Consider the following 15033-nt stretch of genomic DNA (forward strand, 5'->3'; position numbering starts at 1 on the left):
ACCAGCAAGAAGCTCAGATGACACCGCTGAGTGATATATTACATCTTTTCTTTCTCCCTCGTAGAAAGGTAACTTGCATCTGCAGTGAAGACTGGGTCAGGGCAGCAGGAGAACAGCTGTTCCCCAATTGTGTGACTGGGACCACGTGCTGTGGCGGGTAGTCATAACAGCAAAGTTGTGTTCCCTCATCCCACTGAGTTGACCCGTGAATACAGCACATTTTCCTTCTCCCCTGCTGGAATTAAGGGAGAAGACTGAGAGAGAAATACATTATTATCCATTCTTAAGATTAAACCAGACAAAATTTGTTGCTTCTCAATTTAAAAGCAAACCAGAAAGAGTTCTGAAAACTTCAGGAACCTGCTTATCTCCAGTAGTCTCATCTAGCACAAGCCTCGCAGCTCTTCTGCAAGGTAGCTGTGATAATTTATCATTACCACCCTACTACAGAACACTAAACAAAACAGTTAGCTTCGTATTTCCTTTTTGAGTGATTCTCTTTAAATGCTTAAAATGGCCTGGTCAGACATCCGAAGAGTAGTAACAGCATCCAAAATAACTCAAAAAAAAAGTGAAATAGAAAATAGCTAAGATTGGTTGCAGGTGTTAGTTCTGCACCAGCTCCTCTAGTTATTGTGTTTATTAACTTTAAAATCACATTTCCTATTTTTTTTATTTGTGTCTTCCCTTTGACTTCAGTGAAGATTAACACAAAGAAAGCAGAAACCTTCACAGGTGTTGACAGACTTTGTGTTGTGTTGTTCTTCACACAAAGGTGCTCAGAGGCGCTCCGATCACACTACTTTAAAACAGTAGATACCAAGTCCCATGCAGAGTGGGGTAAAATATTTTATGCAAATTATATATTTAACTAAGCTGATTGTATTTTTCCTAATACTGTACATGTAGATCATAAGCCGAAACATGACACTGAAATCTGTGCCTGCCCTCCACATTGTTTTCAACAACACTTTCATCGGTTGGGGTTTCTTGTAAAGGGACTTCAGTGTTCTGCTGAAGCTAAAGAGAAAAGATGCAATGAGAAGCTCACGGGAACTGTGTTACCTCATGTGATTTGTCTCCCACTACTTAAGTTCTTCATTTTTTTTTTTCCTAGGGTTTCCTTAGAGTTCATTTTATCAGACACGTTTTCATCCAGCGATGATTTTTTGTAGCTGTGAAAAAAAAAAAAAAAACAGCACTGATATTTCACAAGTATTACAGTTTGCTATTCCTAGATAATAATAGAATAACGACGGTTAAAAATCTTGAAAATGTATTCAAGAGCACATTTTCTAGAATTCTTTGCAGGTCCCTGGGGTTTCCCTGTTTTCCTCATACCCATTGAAATGGCTGAAATTTCACACGTAATCTGCCTCTTTGAAAGTGGGATTCCAAATGAAAAAAAAAGATTTTGTTTCCGTGTCAAAAACTTTCAGGGTCAGTCAGCGGTTCCCTGGATCTGAGTGCACACATACAGCTCTCAGGAGAGCTGCACTCCACCACGCTGTGTTTGGTTCCACCTTCCTCCTCTGCAAGAAGTGGGAAGTTTAGAGCCTCTGGAGGGACAATGAGGTTACAGTTCTCTAAGATGGCCAGTTGTCTCCCTAAGGCACACGAAGGTTTTTGCAGAACTGATGTGGGGGTTGGTGTCTTGCCAAAAGAGTTAGACAGGGAGGTCGCCTTTCAGTATTCCTCCTAATACAATATTTTCATCATTTTTTGGATGTACTGCCTCTTTGTTTAACACCTTGTTGCTAGAGACCTAACAGCAGGGAGTTTGTGCCCTTTACATTTCCAAGACAGACAGTAGAGAGCCACATGAAGCCTAAGCTTTCCTTCCTTTCTCTTGCTGCCCAGAGTACTTTTTTGCATGCTTGGCATGTGAGATAAAGCGGCTCCAAGCACAGATGGCATTTGGGGGCCAATTGAAATAGAGAAATGTGTGCTTTTTGCAGTAACTGTTGCTGAAAAGCACCAGGAGACAGATAAAGCAAAGGCAGCAGAGGGCTAGTTTATGCTAATACAGACGATCATTTCCCTGTGATCTCTCCTTCCCCACTTGCTGCCCGGTGGCCAAAGCAGCCCTTCTGGGATGGTGCTTACACACCCACAGCAAACTTATTTTGACAGCTGAGTAACTGGTACGTCTTAAACAACATACTGCATTTATCTGAATGAACGCAATGTTTTCCTCTGACAGAGGAATGTTCTCAAGGTAGCATTCCCTGACCTCTGATATTTTCCTTCTTACACTTTTTAGGTGCTAGCATTGAAAAGAAAGATCATGTCTGTACTAATACTATGTCCAACACAAGTTCAGTTCTTTCTAGGACTGCAGCTTGCCTGGTCAGGACTGGATACTTGTCCTCATCGAATTCAAGCAGAGCTTTGCCCGGACCTTGGCTGGAACAATAACATCAGGAAAAGGACCACCAGTGGTCTGTCACACCTATCAAATAATGTTATAAGAATATTTTGAGACAAATAAAGTCCAGACTAGATTAACTTCATGGACAGACTCTCCAACCTGAACACCACTGTTAGCATCATTGGTGGCAAGAAGCACACAGGCTACACAGAGGGAGACAGAACCAAGGCAGGTCAACACAAAAGCGCACATCCCCAATATCACCCTCATTTCCACCAGTCAGGGGCTGACTGACTCTTACAGCGTGAGATGTAATATTCTCTCTCTTTTTTTTCTAACAATTATAATAATTCTGGAAATTCTTGCTGCTAATGTATTTTTTTCTTAATTCTTGCTAAACTTCTCTGTGACATCCTCTGCTACCCAGTATTTGCTTACATATTTTGTAAAAAAAAGCATATCCTTTTGATTTACTGTCTTTTAATCTCACTGAAGGTCTCTCTGGTTTTGTGGTGCTGGGCTGGCAGACAAAAGTTTTCAGTCCTGCCTTCCCACATGCCCGTCTGGGAGTTGGTGTAGTCCAGCTGGCAGCTAAGAACATGGACCATGGTCCACAGGGCCCTTCCATCCAGCCTACTTCTTCATCCCAGGGAGCAAGAAGCAGCCTGCACATGCAGCAAACACAGCTGCACGCCTCCTCCTGTACCTGTGACACCCCAGCACAAACCACCAAATTCTTCCTACTACCAGCCTGTTAGAAAGGCAGAAGGGCAGTGGTTGCTGCTGGGTGGGAAGGGAGAAGAAAAGATGAAGGAAACACTGATCTAACCTAATGGCAGGATTTAATCTGTGCTAGCTGGTATGAAGTATGGAAAGTATGTTTCAATGGGGCACCAGGACAGAACACACAGTAATTAGTTCATCTGAAGTCATGTAAAATTCCCCATCTTCTCAGAAGGACTTTGAGACAGCCCTGACCTAACAAAAACAATGGGCAGTTGTGAGACAAACTCCTTATGCACTAAAAAATTCAGGGCTCCTCATGCTGTCCAACCATGGTCAAAATAGATCAATATTGCAAATACTGTCTACCAAATTGCCATCATTGGTTTATATCTGACTCTGATAGACCCTCGGAAATGCAGCAAGTTGTAACAACCATCTTTTTGATATCAATGATTTCCCAGTCTGATGTGAGATATTATGCTGACACATGTATCTGTCTTCCTGTTATGTACTAGGCAGGGTATTTTGCAAGAAAGGACGCTGCAGCAGTGAGAGTAGTCAATAATTCTCTTGGCCTACCAGACTCTATTAATTTTAAGTTTCTGTCATATAACCGATTGCTTGGCACATATGTTGGCTTTCAATAAGTCACTTCAGCTAACTTAGAGGATTTAGGTTTTAAAGATGCTATGAAATTCCTGCTGAATACACATAGTCATTTTATAACTATCAAACAAAATTGTTATAGATGGTTACCCACAAAATACTACGTTCTTTCAAAACCAGTAATTTACTGACTGCTCTGCTACTAAATTCCTTAATTTGTCCCACCAGAGTAGCTCACTTTGCATTAGTTTTTGATGCGCTTAACATTACCTTGGCATTATTTTTTTTCATTTCTTATTTAGGGAAATAGAAATATATTCTCTGCAATTTTCTTAAATGCAAAGAATCTGATATAATAAAATGCTCTTGCATTGAATCTAAGAGAAAGTTTGTTATCCAGGAAACATAATGGTGTGCCTTGAGTTTTAACTATATTACTATTACTAAATTACGGTCCCAAGACATGTGATCTTGGGTGCCTTTCTCCTTTGGTTCCTTTGATGAAGGCTAGCCTACAACTATATTCGAATTCACTGGAACTTCTTCTAGACTTAGTCTTAAGTACACACTTGACAGGAGTGAGGATTTTGTTACTAGTATCCCTTACCATTAGGGCAAGAAAAGAGCGGCTAATACTCTCTGCTGAACTCCAGAGTGTAACAGAGGACATGGCTGAAAGCGTTGTGTGATTAACTACAAGAAAGACCACCCATATTCAGAGCTATTGACCGGATCCCAGCAGCAGATGCCAGAATGTATATGCACCTCCCTTGCAAGGCAAGGGTGAGCTTTGGAAAATTACAGCTGTTCATAACGAGGCATCTAAAATTGTTTTTTATTGTGAAGTAGCTCTGCACACACTAAAGACAGAAAAAAAAAAAAAAAGGACAAAAAAGCTGTTTAGTGATACGAGTCAAGGCAAAGTTTTTCCACGGCAAGCAGGCAGATGTAGAAAACATTGCTTGCAGTCTCCCAATTCCATTACTCCTGTAGCCATGAGCCTTCAGCGGAGTACGTGCAGGCAGAGGAAGGGTTACTGCTTTCCCAGCTGTTCACACAAAAGGACACTTTGCACCTGTTCCCAGTGAATGAAAGTTTGCTTTGTGTAAAAGCAGTTCATCACCCCAGCGCTGGCGTCGGCGCGGTGGAGCAGGCAGAGTCCAGGCGAGTTCTGGCTGGAACCAGCGCGCTGCCGAGGAAGAAGGAGGCTGAAGGGCAGGTCCATTGCAATCAGGCTTCATTAGCTTTAACGTGTAAACATGCCCCCACCTGAAGGTTGATGTCACAGCAAATGCAAACAGCAGGGATGGTCAGCTAAGCGTAAGCAAGAGAATGTGTATTTTTCACTTTAATCCCAGCTCTATTTAGTTTACCGTATTTGCTTAAGGCTGGCACATTTTCCATAGCTACCAGTGAGCTACTATTCAGAAAAACCTGTGCTACACTGCCCCTGTATAATTATAAAACAATGTACTCCACGCTTCCTTTGATGTTCTCTTAGATCGACATCTCCTAAATTGTGATTTATCTCAGACATCGCCATTAGGTTTGTGCCAGGCCCCCAGCTGGGGTAAATGGGTGTAGGTCTGTGGGATCTCAGGGGAGCCCCAGAAGTTCACACCAGCAGAGAGCATCTGAGCTGTCTTGGAAAAGCCAGTTCTCAGGTGACACAGTCATGGCAAAATCATGGACTACGGTCAGAGCTGAGAAAACATGAGGAGCTAGGCAAGTATTTCTACATTAAAAAAGAAAAAAAGAATTAAAACCAGAAATCCCATAACTAAAATAGCAGTTTCTCCTTTTCTCATGCCAACTGGCGACCCAGCAGTTTAAACACTTCTCTTCCTCAGCACAGGGGTCACAAATGGGGCACACGGGCCATCCATCTGGCCCGGCGCGGCAGCAGCAGGATAGACCCAGATTTCCTCTACATCTTCACCCCTCTGACCTTCAGAATATATCACCCCCCACCCCCACTTTAATCCTGGGGTCTTTACTTTGGAGCTTATAATAAATCAATAGACAGTAAAAGAAAATCCCTGTGGGAGCCGCAATTGTGGCCCTGTTATAAAAGCTTAAATTCCCCACCTGCCACTTGACCAGCAAAAAGCTTGGATTCCCCACTCCAGTTCAGATTATGTAAAACTATTCAAATCCTGAGTGACAGTATTTATGAAGACAGCTGTTGGGCTCTCCAACTGGGGGAAGCAGAGGCAAATCCTGTGGAGTCCAGTAAGAGCTGCCCTGTTATTCACCCTCCCAGAGACCCTTACAATGCATTTTTTTTTCTTTTTTATTTTTTTTTTTCCATCCAGGTGGAGGGAAATGAATAATTAGTCAGAGAAACGAAAAATTCCCAAACCAAAAGTTCTCAGAAAAGCCCTTAAAAAACAGAGACTGATTCAGAGACTGTTCTCTTCACACTCACTTCTCCCTCCCCCTTTCTCTCCCCACCATTTTTGGGTCACATTATTCGTCACAGAAAGTGGAAGAAGGTGGTGGCGTGAGACACCTTGTGAACTGGTCATTTGTCAACACCATTCAGCTTCATACTTTTCTGGGAGGAGGGTTGCACTAGAAAGATGCTATCATGTTTTCAGTCACTCAAATGTTTAGCCACTCCCCTTCATCTCACTGAAGCTCTGCCATTGCCAAGTATTGCCATTCTTGGTGGTATTTCAAACTACTGTTTACCAGCAGGGGGTTTGAAATTCAGTAAAATAAAGCTGCTTCCCATGGCAGTGGTTACTGTGCATTGGGGAAGGCTAGAGCAAGAATCCCAGACACTCACCATTACAGTCAGTTGTGAAAGCCCAGTTGAATTCTCTGTGTTCATTGGGTTCTGAATGCCCGTGCTGTAGTTACAGGAGTAATTGGAGAAGCCTGTCTGTTTACACCTCTTTTTTTTCAAAGACTAGGCTTCCACAAAAGTCAATAAAAAATGTCTTTTTACTGAGAGGTGGATCAGGCCAGTGAAGTTCTACTGAATGTGCAATGTTCATCTGACCTAAATCACATCTGAGATCGGCCCTAACAATGTGATGTGTCAGCATTTGATAAAACCTCCAAGATGCATAAGAAAAACATACACATAACACACCTATTGTACTGTGACCGCGATCTTTTCAGTCTTGTCTTTAGTTCTGATCAGGAGCTTATTTCTTATCTTTGTTGTATTTGTACGGTTATGTTTTTCATGTACAGACCCCGGCCTTTAATTTGTTTGGTTTGGCAACACAGAGATACCATAAACTGTACCAAGAGGAAGCCTGGAGATGACCTTGCACAGAGGCTGTGCTGTGGCAGTCAGGTCAAACTCAGACCCTCTCCTCCTGGCACCTTCCAGGCTGACGGACAGTGCAGGGCATGGCTATATTCCTTGCATTCCCACTGCTCCTAAACCAGGATCGGGTTTGTCTCATGTAACATCACTCATCAAAAAGCTAGGTGCCTAACCCGCTCTCAGCCTAGCGTTCTGAGAGAGGTTCGATGAATTGCCCACTGGGGCGGCCCCATCCTAAACAGACTACAGAAGGCTAGCTGAGCCCAAATGACTTTTATATGGCTAAGAGAAGGTAAAGCCACTCTAGACCTAAGGCGTCATTGCACCCCCAAAGTTCACGGCATGATTTCAATCTGCCACAGAACTGGAAAAGTGTACAATTAGTTTTATTTACTGTCCTTATTCCCTTAGCATCCAAAATAAAAGCCAGTGCACTCACGGTTGCAAATCTCCCTATCAAAAATTTATGCTTCTGAGTGAAACTTTCAAAGATGATAAGGCAAAAATATCACAGCAGTGGCAAACATGAATTCTGATGTAAAGAGAATCGGTGTGCAAAGTCTTTCATTTAATGAAATAAAGTTATATGATTAATTTTAAACACCAGAATTCATGTCACTGTGTTAACATTTACTTAATAATGAATACTTCTTTCCGACTGGTTATTGTTTATGAATTTTGAGGCTGTGGATGGGAAAGCAGAACACATATAACCCCTAAAATGAAACAGAACACTCTTGATCCAGAGAGACTGTCTGCTCTCTTTGCAGGAGTGAGGAGCATTCAGTGCAAGTTAAGTTGAAATGAGAATGGAAGGCACACAGTCCTTCACAGAAAAAGTTCTTATATGTGCTGCTATATTGCATTTATAGCTAATTATGTGACCATGTGAGCAGCTCATAGATGCAGGTTTCAATTATAAATGCTTATGCACATGGCAAAAAAAACAGCAGTTCGAAAATGTTTATCCTTCCCTGATTTGCCTTGTCAAAACATACACATCCATTTCTCTATTTGCCTTTTTGTCCTGAGAAAAATCACTGTAATGTATTAAAAAGCTTCACGGCAGAAAGGGAGGGGGAGTCACCATCAGGTTCCAGCTCTGCACCACTATTTGCCACCAAAGGACATACTCTAAAGAGGCCAAGACAAGGAGAGAGAAAAGCTAAAGTCTAATTTGAGAAAGGGATCATTGGAAGGGTAATTTCCTTACTGGAGTTCAAAGTACCCGGGTTTTTTTCTGCCTCAGAGTAACTCGACAGCAGTTTCCTAGTGGTGCTGCCAATGGGCATGTTCAGGATAAACACTGCAGTTGTTCTTCCCACACACATTTGGGACACAGAGCCCCCACCACCGCCGCTGACGTCAAGAGACTGTCCCAGGCACCTGGCACATCCTGGGATTGTGCTCAAACCGCTTGTTAACCCAGCAGATATGTTAAATGGAGTGAACTTGGCAGTTTAAGGTCAGTCCCCAGCGATAACATTATCAGAAGAGCCATTTGTCTCCAGTGGGAGCAAACACAGACATCTATCAGGCTCCTTCTTTCCACAGCTCCTGCCAGAACCTGATAGGAAAAAAAAAAAATAATACCAGAACTTCAGGAATAAGGGTTCTTGCTACCCCTATTTATTGACAGTGGGGTTTTTTTTATTTTATGATATGTCTGGCTATCTGGCATGTAGCACTAGCAAAGTAGCAACAGCTTTAACCAGAAGAGCCTCAGGAAAAGCCGAGCTCATACATGTAACTTTTTCCTTTCGTGCTGCAACAGCATTCGGATCCGGCTGTGCCAGCATGGTGGTGCAGGCACCATTACCCAGAACATGCGGCTATACAGTTTTAGTCGTTATCAATTCCTTCATTCTTTCCTTTTGAACTATTCCAGACTTCAACACACACTGAGTTCAGAGAGAGTTCAAACTCACTGCTTACACCAGGAGGGCTGAAATCTTCGGTTTCCATTTCACAGGGATCATTGCGGGTTCACAGAGCGGGTAAAAGGCGACACCTAATATTTGTGCCAGCCTGGCACTCGCTCCGTGCTGCTCAGCCTCCTAGTTCTGCTCCTCGCAGAGCTGGGATGGAAATCCATTTGCAGTTAGAAAGGCTTGGCAGATCAAAGGGATGCTGTCAAAGCGGTAGGCCTAAAATGTTATCTGTCCTCTCTTGTCTGTTTGTTTGCAAAATCCACATTATCTTTTCAATATAGAAGTGTTTTATTTCCAGGCACAGCTTGGAGTGAATACTTTTCTAGGTCAGTATCAATGTAAGAATCAGTAACAGTCCTAGTCCAGTGAGTACGCAAGGGAAAAATGAAGCAAAGTACCCACAGACAAAAAAAGGGAGAGACGGTGAAGACATCTTAGAAAAGGAACAACTTTCTTTGGACTTGCAGAATGTTATCAGAAATGACCATGAGGAAAAACAGATTTTTGAAAGCTAGGGAAATGATATGCCGTGCACCTTCCCAAATGTAGGCTTCAGATCTCATATTTAAAAGAAGGCATAATATAATGTTTTGGCTTATTGACTTTTTTGTGGTCTGTGATAAACAATGCATCATGTAACAGACATCATTCATTACACTACCGTGCATACTAAAGGCGAAAAAAAAAGAAGTAAATACTACATTCCTACAAAAGGAAATGTTTGTGACAAATGGAAAACGAGACATTATCACTGAACAGTGTGTTCCCAATATTAAAAAGTGCAACAACTTTTTAATCTTCTTTTGAGTCCTGCTGAGACATTTGCTTCAAAAAGAAACCGGTGGTAGCAAAAATATGAATACTGCTGCTGAATTAACACACTATTTCCTTTGCTGCTTTAAAATACATCGCACCGCTTCATGTTACCCCTTTGGTTTTAACAGATTAGGTGGCTGATCTTTTATCACACCAGTGTAAGTACGAGGGTGTCCCTTTCTGTTTGCTCAGGGGGCAGGTTCCAGCATGGGACATGCAGACCATGGCAGAAGGCCTGTCCATGGGAGGGATGGGGTGGCTTTCACCCTACGGAGGGTACAGCACCTTGCTTCTGGCCTTGCAAGTGCTCCCAGCCTGACAGCATGAAGGTTTGCCCTTCGCCGGGTACAGACAGTGCTACGGGTAAGCAGCCAGCAGTTTACCTAGACCTTTGGTTCGCTCTCGTTGGCTCCGGCCAGTGCAACGCGGTCACTTGCTCCTCATGATGCTACAAATAACAAACAAAATCTGCCTTGACGTTCCTTCACCCCATGCCTTCCCTCCAAATCAAATGGGTCCTGCAAGCACATTTGGGTGGCAGGTTTGCAAAATTGCAGGCTCCCTAAGGCAGTGCCAGTGCCATCTGATGTGCCGGCACAGGACCTCGCAGCACGAGGCCTTAAACCTAATTTGCAACCTCTAGGCCTTACAGTAATATCACTAATTTAATACAAATGACAATGAGAGGAAGGAGCATGCTATTCACAATACTGACGTCTTCCCATCCACAGATGCTTGGCAGGACTTCAGATCTGCATTTAGGGAGCGTGTAGGCTTTGCTGAAATGGTCATTCTTTGTACAAATATGCCCCCAAGCAGCAATAAAAAGAAACAGATGCAGATTAACAATAACAAATCACATACCCATTGCACTATAAATGTAACCTAATGCATGTGAATAGTCCTACTGGCCTTACATCTGTTACAGCAGCACAGCCTTATTGAAGGCATTGTCCTCTTTGCTCTCTCAGAGCATCAGCTGTCCCCAAAAGCAGGGAGTTTGAAGGCAAAGGGAACAGCACCCACACAGAAACTGGGGGATACCAGAGAAGAGCAAAGTGGAGTAGAGCCACCTTCACTTTGTCAAACAAGCTCTCAAGATTTGAAACATCTTGTGAAAACTTGCTATCTCAGCTCCCTCTGCTCCCCGTGGGGAGATACAGGGGGTGGACTGATTCATCCATCCGAAGAACTAAGGATCCTGTTATGAATCAAGGTGGTTGGAGCAGAGGGGGAGCTTGGATGACCTACTTACACTGATCTCCTAATTTTTAGATGACTAATGTTGGGTGAAATAAATCTCACTTTGATGGCTGACTGAGCTATATTGCCTACCGCAGAGTCAAAAGTGAAGTGAGAAATGAATAAGTACATCCCCTGCTGTCTGGGGCAGCCAGAGCTCAGTTACAGTGGAAAAGGTAGTTGTGACCTGTAGGCAAGCAGACTACCTACAGTAGGTGCCAAGCTTTGGTATCATGTCTCCGTCCCTCCACTGACCACACAGAGACAGAACGAGCCTGGCAGCCCCAGATAGGACAAGGCTCAAAGCACTTATTGTTCTCTTGATCTTAGACACTATCATAGGTGTGACAACAAAATCATTCACCCAGGTGAGATGACCCAGGATCTCCAACAGTTCCCATGAGAGTTATGGATTATAATGAAACTACACATTTTTGGAGAAGGGATTCAAAAGTGCAGAGAGGGCCAGGCAAAGGAACTGAAAAAATAGAGTCTGTAAATCTATTTTAGCCTCAAATGGATCAAATTTGTTTGCAAAATTCTGCAAATAAAGCTTTTCTTAAAAAAAAAAAAAAAAAAGAAAAAAAAAGAAAAAGAAAACTGTGGTAGGTGGAGTGTATGTTTGTCTGTATATCTATGGCTTTCTGTAGGAAGTCCAAGAACCTTGCTGCTTCTTCCTGTTTTTGAGCTGCCCTCTTGTGTCTTGCGATCACGTGTTTTTGACTTGTATGAACTCACACCACCATTCGTCTGCATCCTCTTGGCATGTACAGAGACTGAAAGTCAATGACCTTCCACACTACCTCCACTGCTCCTCTCAAAGGATCTATTATGTGGCTCACTGGAAGAGCACAAGCCTGGTTCTGTTTGAGTCAGCATGACTCTTACAGTATAAACACTGAAAAAAACCCTCTCCACGTAGCTAGCCTCATTTTGCATTAGTCAGGAAAGGTCAAGGCAAAATTGGAGTCAGGATAAAATTGGTCAGTGTTTGGAATCAGTCCCACTTGAGCTTGATTTCCTGTTTCTGAAAAAAAAAAACAAACCCCCACACTGCCTCCCATTATCTGAATACGAAGTTTAGTGAACGTTGCTATACATGCCACACAAGCACGTTTTACACACAGTAATTCCTTGAGTGCTTTAAGAAATTACCAGCATGAGTAAGGAGGCTCCACAGCTACCAAGAACCAGAAGAAATGCAAAGGCTGGAGTTTATATTCTTTCCATCTCTATTTATATTATAAGGTTGGTTTATTCAGAGAATTGCCTCTGAAATTAGTGGCAATGCCTTCTAGAAATACACCCAGGCCAACAGAAGAAACCAAACTGGCAGATTCCCCCTATGTACCCAGACCCACTATTGTGGATTCAAGAGGTTGTCGAAACATCCTTAATTTCAAACTGGGAAAAGTCAGACAAAGATGGCTTGACATTTTGTTATTTTGCTAATTGGGCTAGAAAAATGAAAGTACAGTGTACCTACTTTATCTGAACTAAAATAATTAAAATATCAGTCTGTAGAGAGAGTAATTAGACGCATTATTGATTAAATAGAAGAAGAAAATGACAGTTTGTTAATTGTCTGTTTTTAATGGGATATCTGTCAAAGTTAGAAATTCAATCTCCCCGTTCCCTTCAGCCTCATCCTTCCATCTGGCAGCAAATCCTTATGGAAGAAGCAAAAAAACACTTGAGACAGACTATAAAACAACCTTCAAGCTTCACAGATTTGAGGGTCCAGGACGCACAAGAAAGCACTTCACATTAGTGTTCCAGCATTGTAGATGCCCAATGGATACCCAGTGGTATCCCCGAAAAGATACCTTCTTCAGTATCGTTAACAGGTAATTATTTTTTTGCTCTATGTTATTCCAACCTCAGTACTTTCCGTTAGCTGTCTGCATCCCCATCTTGACTACCAAAAGTATAGTGTTTTCTGAAAGATTAGAGAGAGGAGGATTTAGGGTTTGGGGTTTTTGTTTTGCTTTGTTTTTTCCTTCCCACAGGAACTCACTGTCCTCTCTTTTCTGCTGGACTATTTCTGGAGTGGAAAAAATAATCTCTGCTCACCATACATAGATATGACCTTCTCAATTTTCTTCTGAATATAAATTCTTTAGTACACATTAAAAAGGATATTTCTGCAACACTAACCTGCTTTTCTCTGACTGAAATGAAGGATCATCAAGGCTCACATCTTTCCAGTGATAGTGAAGGTGTGAAATCTTTCAGAAATGCAATGCATTATAGGTTCCATGAGTCAACCACGGACTTCTTTATCAATGCTGCGTAAGAAGTGCCGTGTTCCTCTTCACAGGGACACAGATGATGCAGTCACCAAGAAGACTTAAAACTAAGCCATTTTATTCCAGAAAATACCTTTGATGCTCCCTGATTCAGAAGCACGTAACCTTTCATCTTCAAATTCCTCAAGTACCCACCATCATCCTTTGATTTCCTATCTCCAGATACCCAAATGATGATTACAGCTCTAGTTGCCCTCAAGAATGTATGTCAGTACAACTGCTGTCTTCTCCCACTCTACCATACACTTTCTAGTCCTTCTTGCCAGCCTCCTAAAAATGTTCATCTGGTTTTCTCAGCAGGATTTACTCTGGCACAGTTCAGTCACTGTGCAGAGCATTGCAGTACTCTGCAGGGCAGACACATATTGTGCAGTAACACATTCCTGCACCTGAGTATGTCACTGCCTGCGAATGAGCTGTTACTCTAGAGCAACTGGGAAGATGTAACTTGGTGGGGAGAGAGCTAAAAAGTCTAGAAGCCATGGTTCTTGTCCCAGAATGAAATATTTTGCCTGTCCAGACTGATCCCATCCCAGGTCTTTCCTCCTAGACTGAGCTGTTCTGCCCCTCCATGACTGGGCTTGGCTTGGCCCCAAGAACCATAGAATCATAGAAGTACAGAAGCATAGAATGGTTTGGGCTGGAAGGGACCTTTAGAGATCACCCAGTCCAACCCCCTTGCAATGAGTAGGGACATCTTCAAATAGATCAGGTTGCTCAGAGGCCCGTCCAACCTGACCTTGAATGTTTCCAGGGATGGGGCATCTACCACCTCTCTGGGCAACCTGTTCCAGTGTTTCACCACCCTCATTGTAAAAAAATTTCTTCCTTGTATCTAGTCTGAATCTACTTTCTTTTAGTTTAAAACTATTACCCCTTGTCCTATTGCTGCAGACCATATTAAAAAGTCTGTACCCATCAACAAGAGGGGAATGACAGTCAGCATGACAATGGCCATGAGGGACAGAGGGGGAAACACGTCTGAAAAGTCTCTCTGCTGCCTTGCTCAATCTTAATCTTCAGTGTACTGAGTCACAGATTAAATGAAAGAACACGCTCTGGGCTTCCTGGTATAACTGCTGCCTCAGCTCCTGTATCACACCCGCTTACAACATCAAGCACAGACTGATTTCACTCAGTAAAGGATAAAGAGATCATGCAAAGGTAGAGCAGCAAGCAGACTGAGGCCAGCAAAAGTCTTACAACTGGTTTATTTGCTCTGGGCATTGTATATACAAGGTTATGTTACTCCTATGCTGAAGTAATAGGGATGTGAATGACACCAGGTAGAAAGCCAATGGTGATGATGCGCTCCTTGTCAGTACTGGCAGTACTCCCCAGCTCTGTGTCAAGACCTCAGGGAAAGTAGAGCTGATCTGTGTGTTGACTGCCCTGGAGTGTGAGAACAAGGAAGCAAAGGATGTTCATCGTAGCGTTTTACTATTGATCTGGAATCAGTTTACCAGCCGTTGATTATAAGCCAGTCAGCTTACACAGACAGAGTAATATATAGGCAGATGCCCCTCATTGCCCACCTGCTGGAAGACCCATCTCATTGTTGGCGGGTGTGACACAACACTAGGAAGTGACATGGCCAAGACAAGCAACGGGGATGCATCTCAGCCAGGGCAGCATGCACACTACCCCAGAGAAGTCTGAGAAGTTGCTCCAGAGCTTGCAACTAATACTTCAGAACAGCACTGTTGCTGGAACATATATTTCTTTAGTTTAAAAATAATATGCTGAACT

The 15033-nt window shown here is 42.7% G+C and overlaps 1 protein-coding gene across 1 annotated transcript in view; it reads right to left on the reverse strand.

The window, feature by feature from the left end:
• Positions 1 to 1157: 1157 nt before the first annotated feature.
• The window catches only part of EEA1 (early endosome antigen 1), a 211486-nt gene continuing 197610 nt past the window's right edge, over positions 1158 to 15033 (reverse strand). The window contains exon 31 of the mRNA XM_082479107.1: positions 1158 to 1175. The gene's annotated coding sequence lies outside the window, so the exon portion shown is untranslated. The remainder of the gene's footprint in view (positions 1176 to 15033) is intronic.

Source organism: Vanellus vanellus (assembly GCF_965231255.1).
Source record: "Vanellus vanellus genome assembly, chromosome: 1".
Taxonomy (NCBI): Eukaryota; Metazoa; Chordata; class Aves; order Charadriiformes; family Charadriidae; genus Vanellus; species Vanellus vanellus.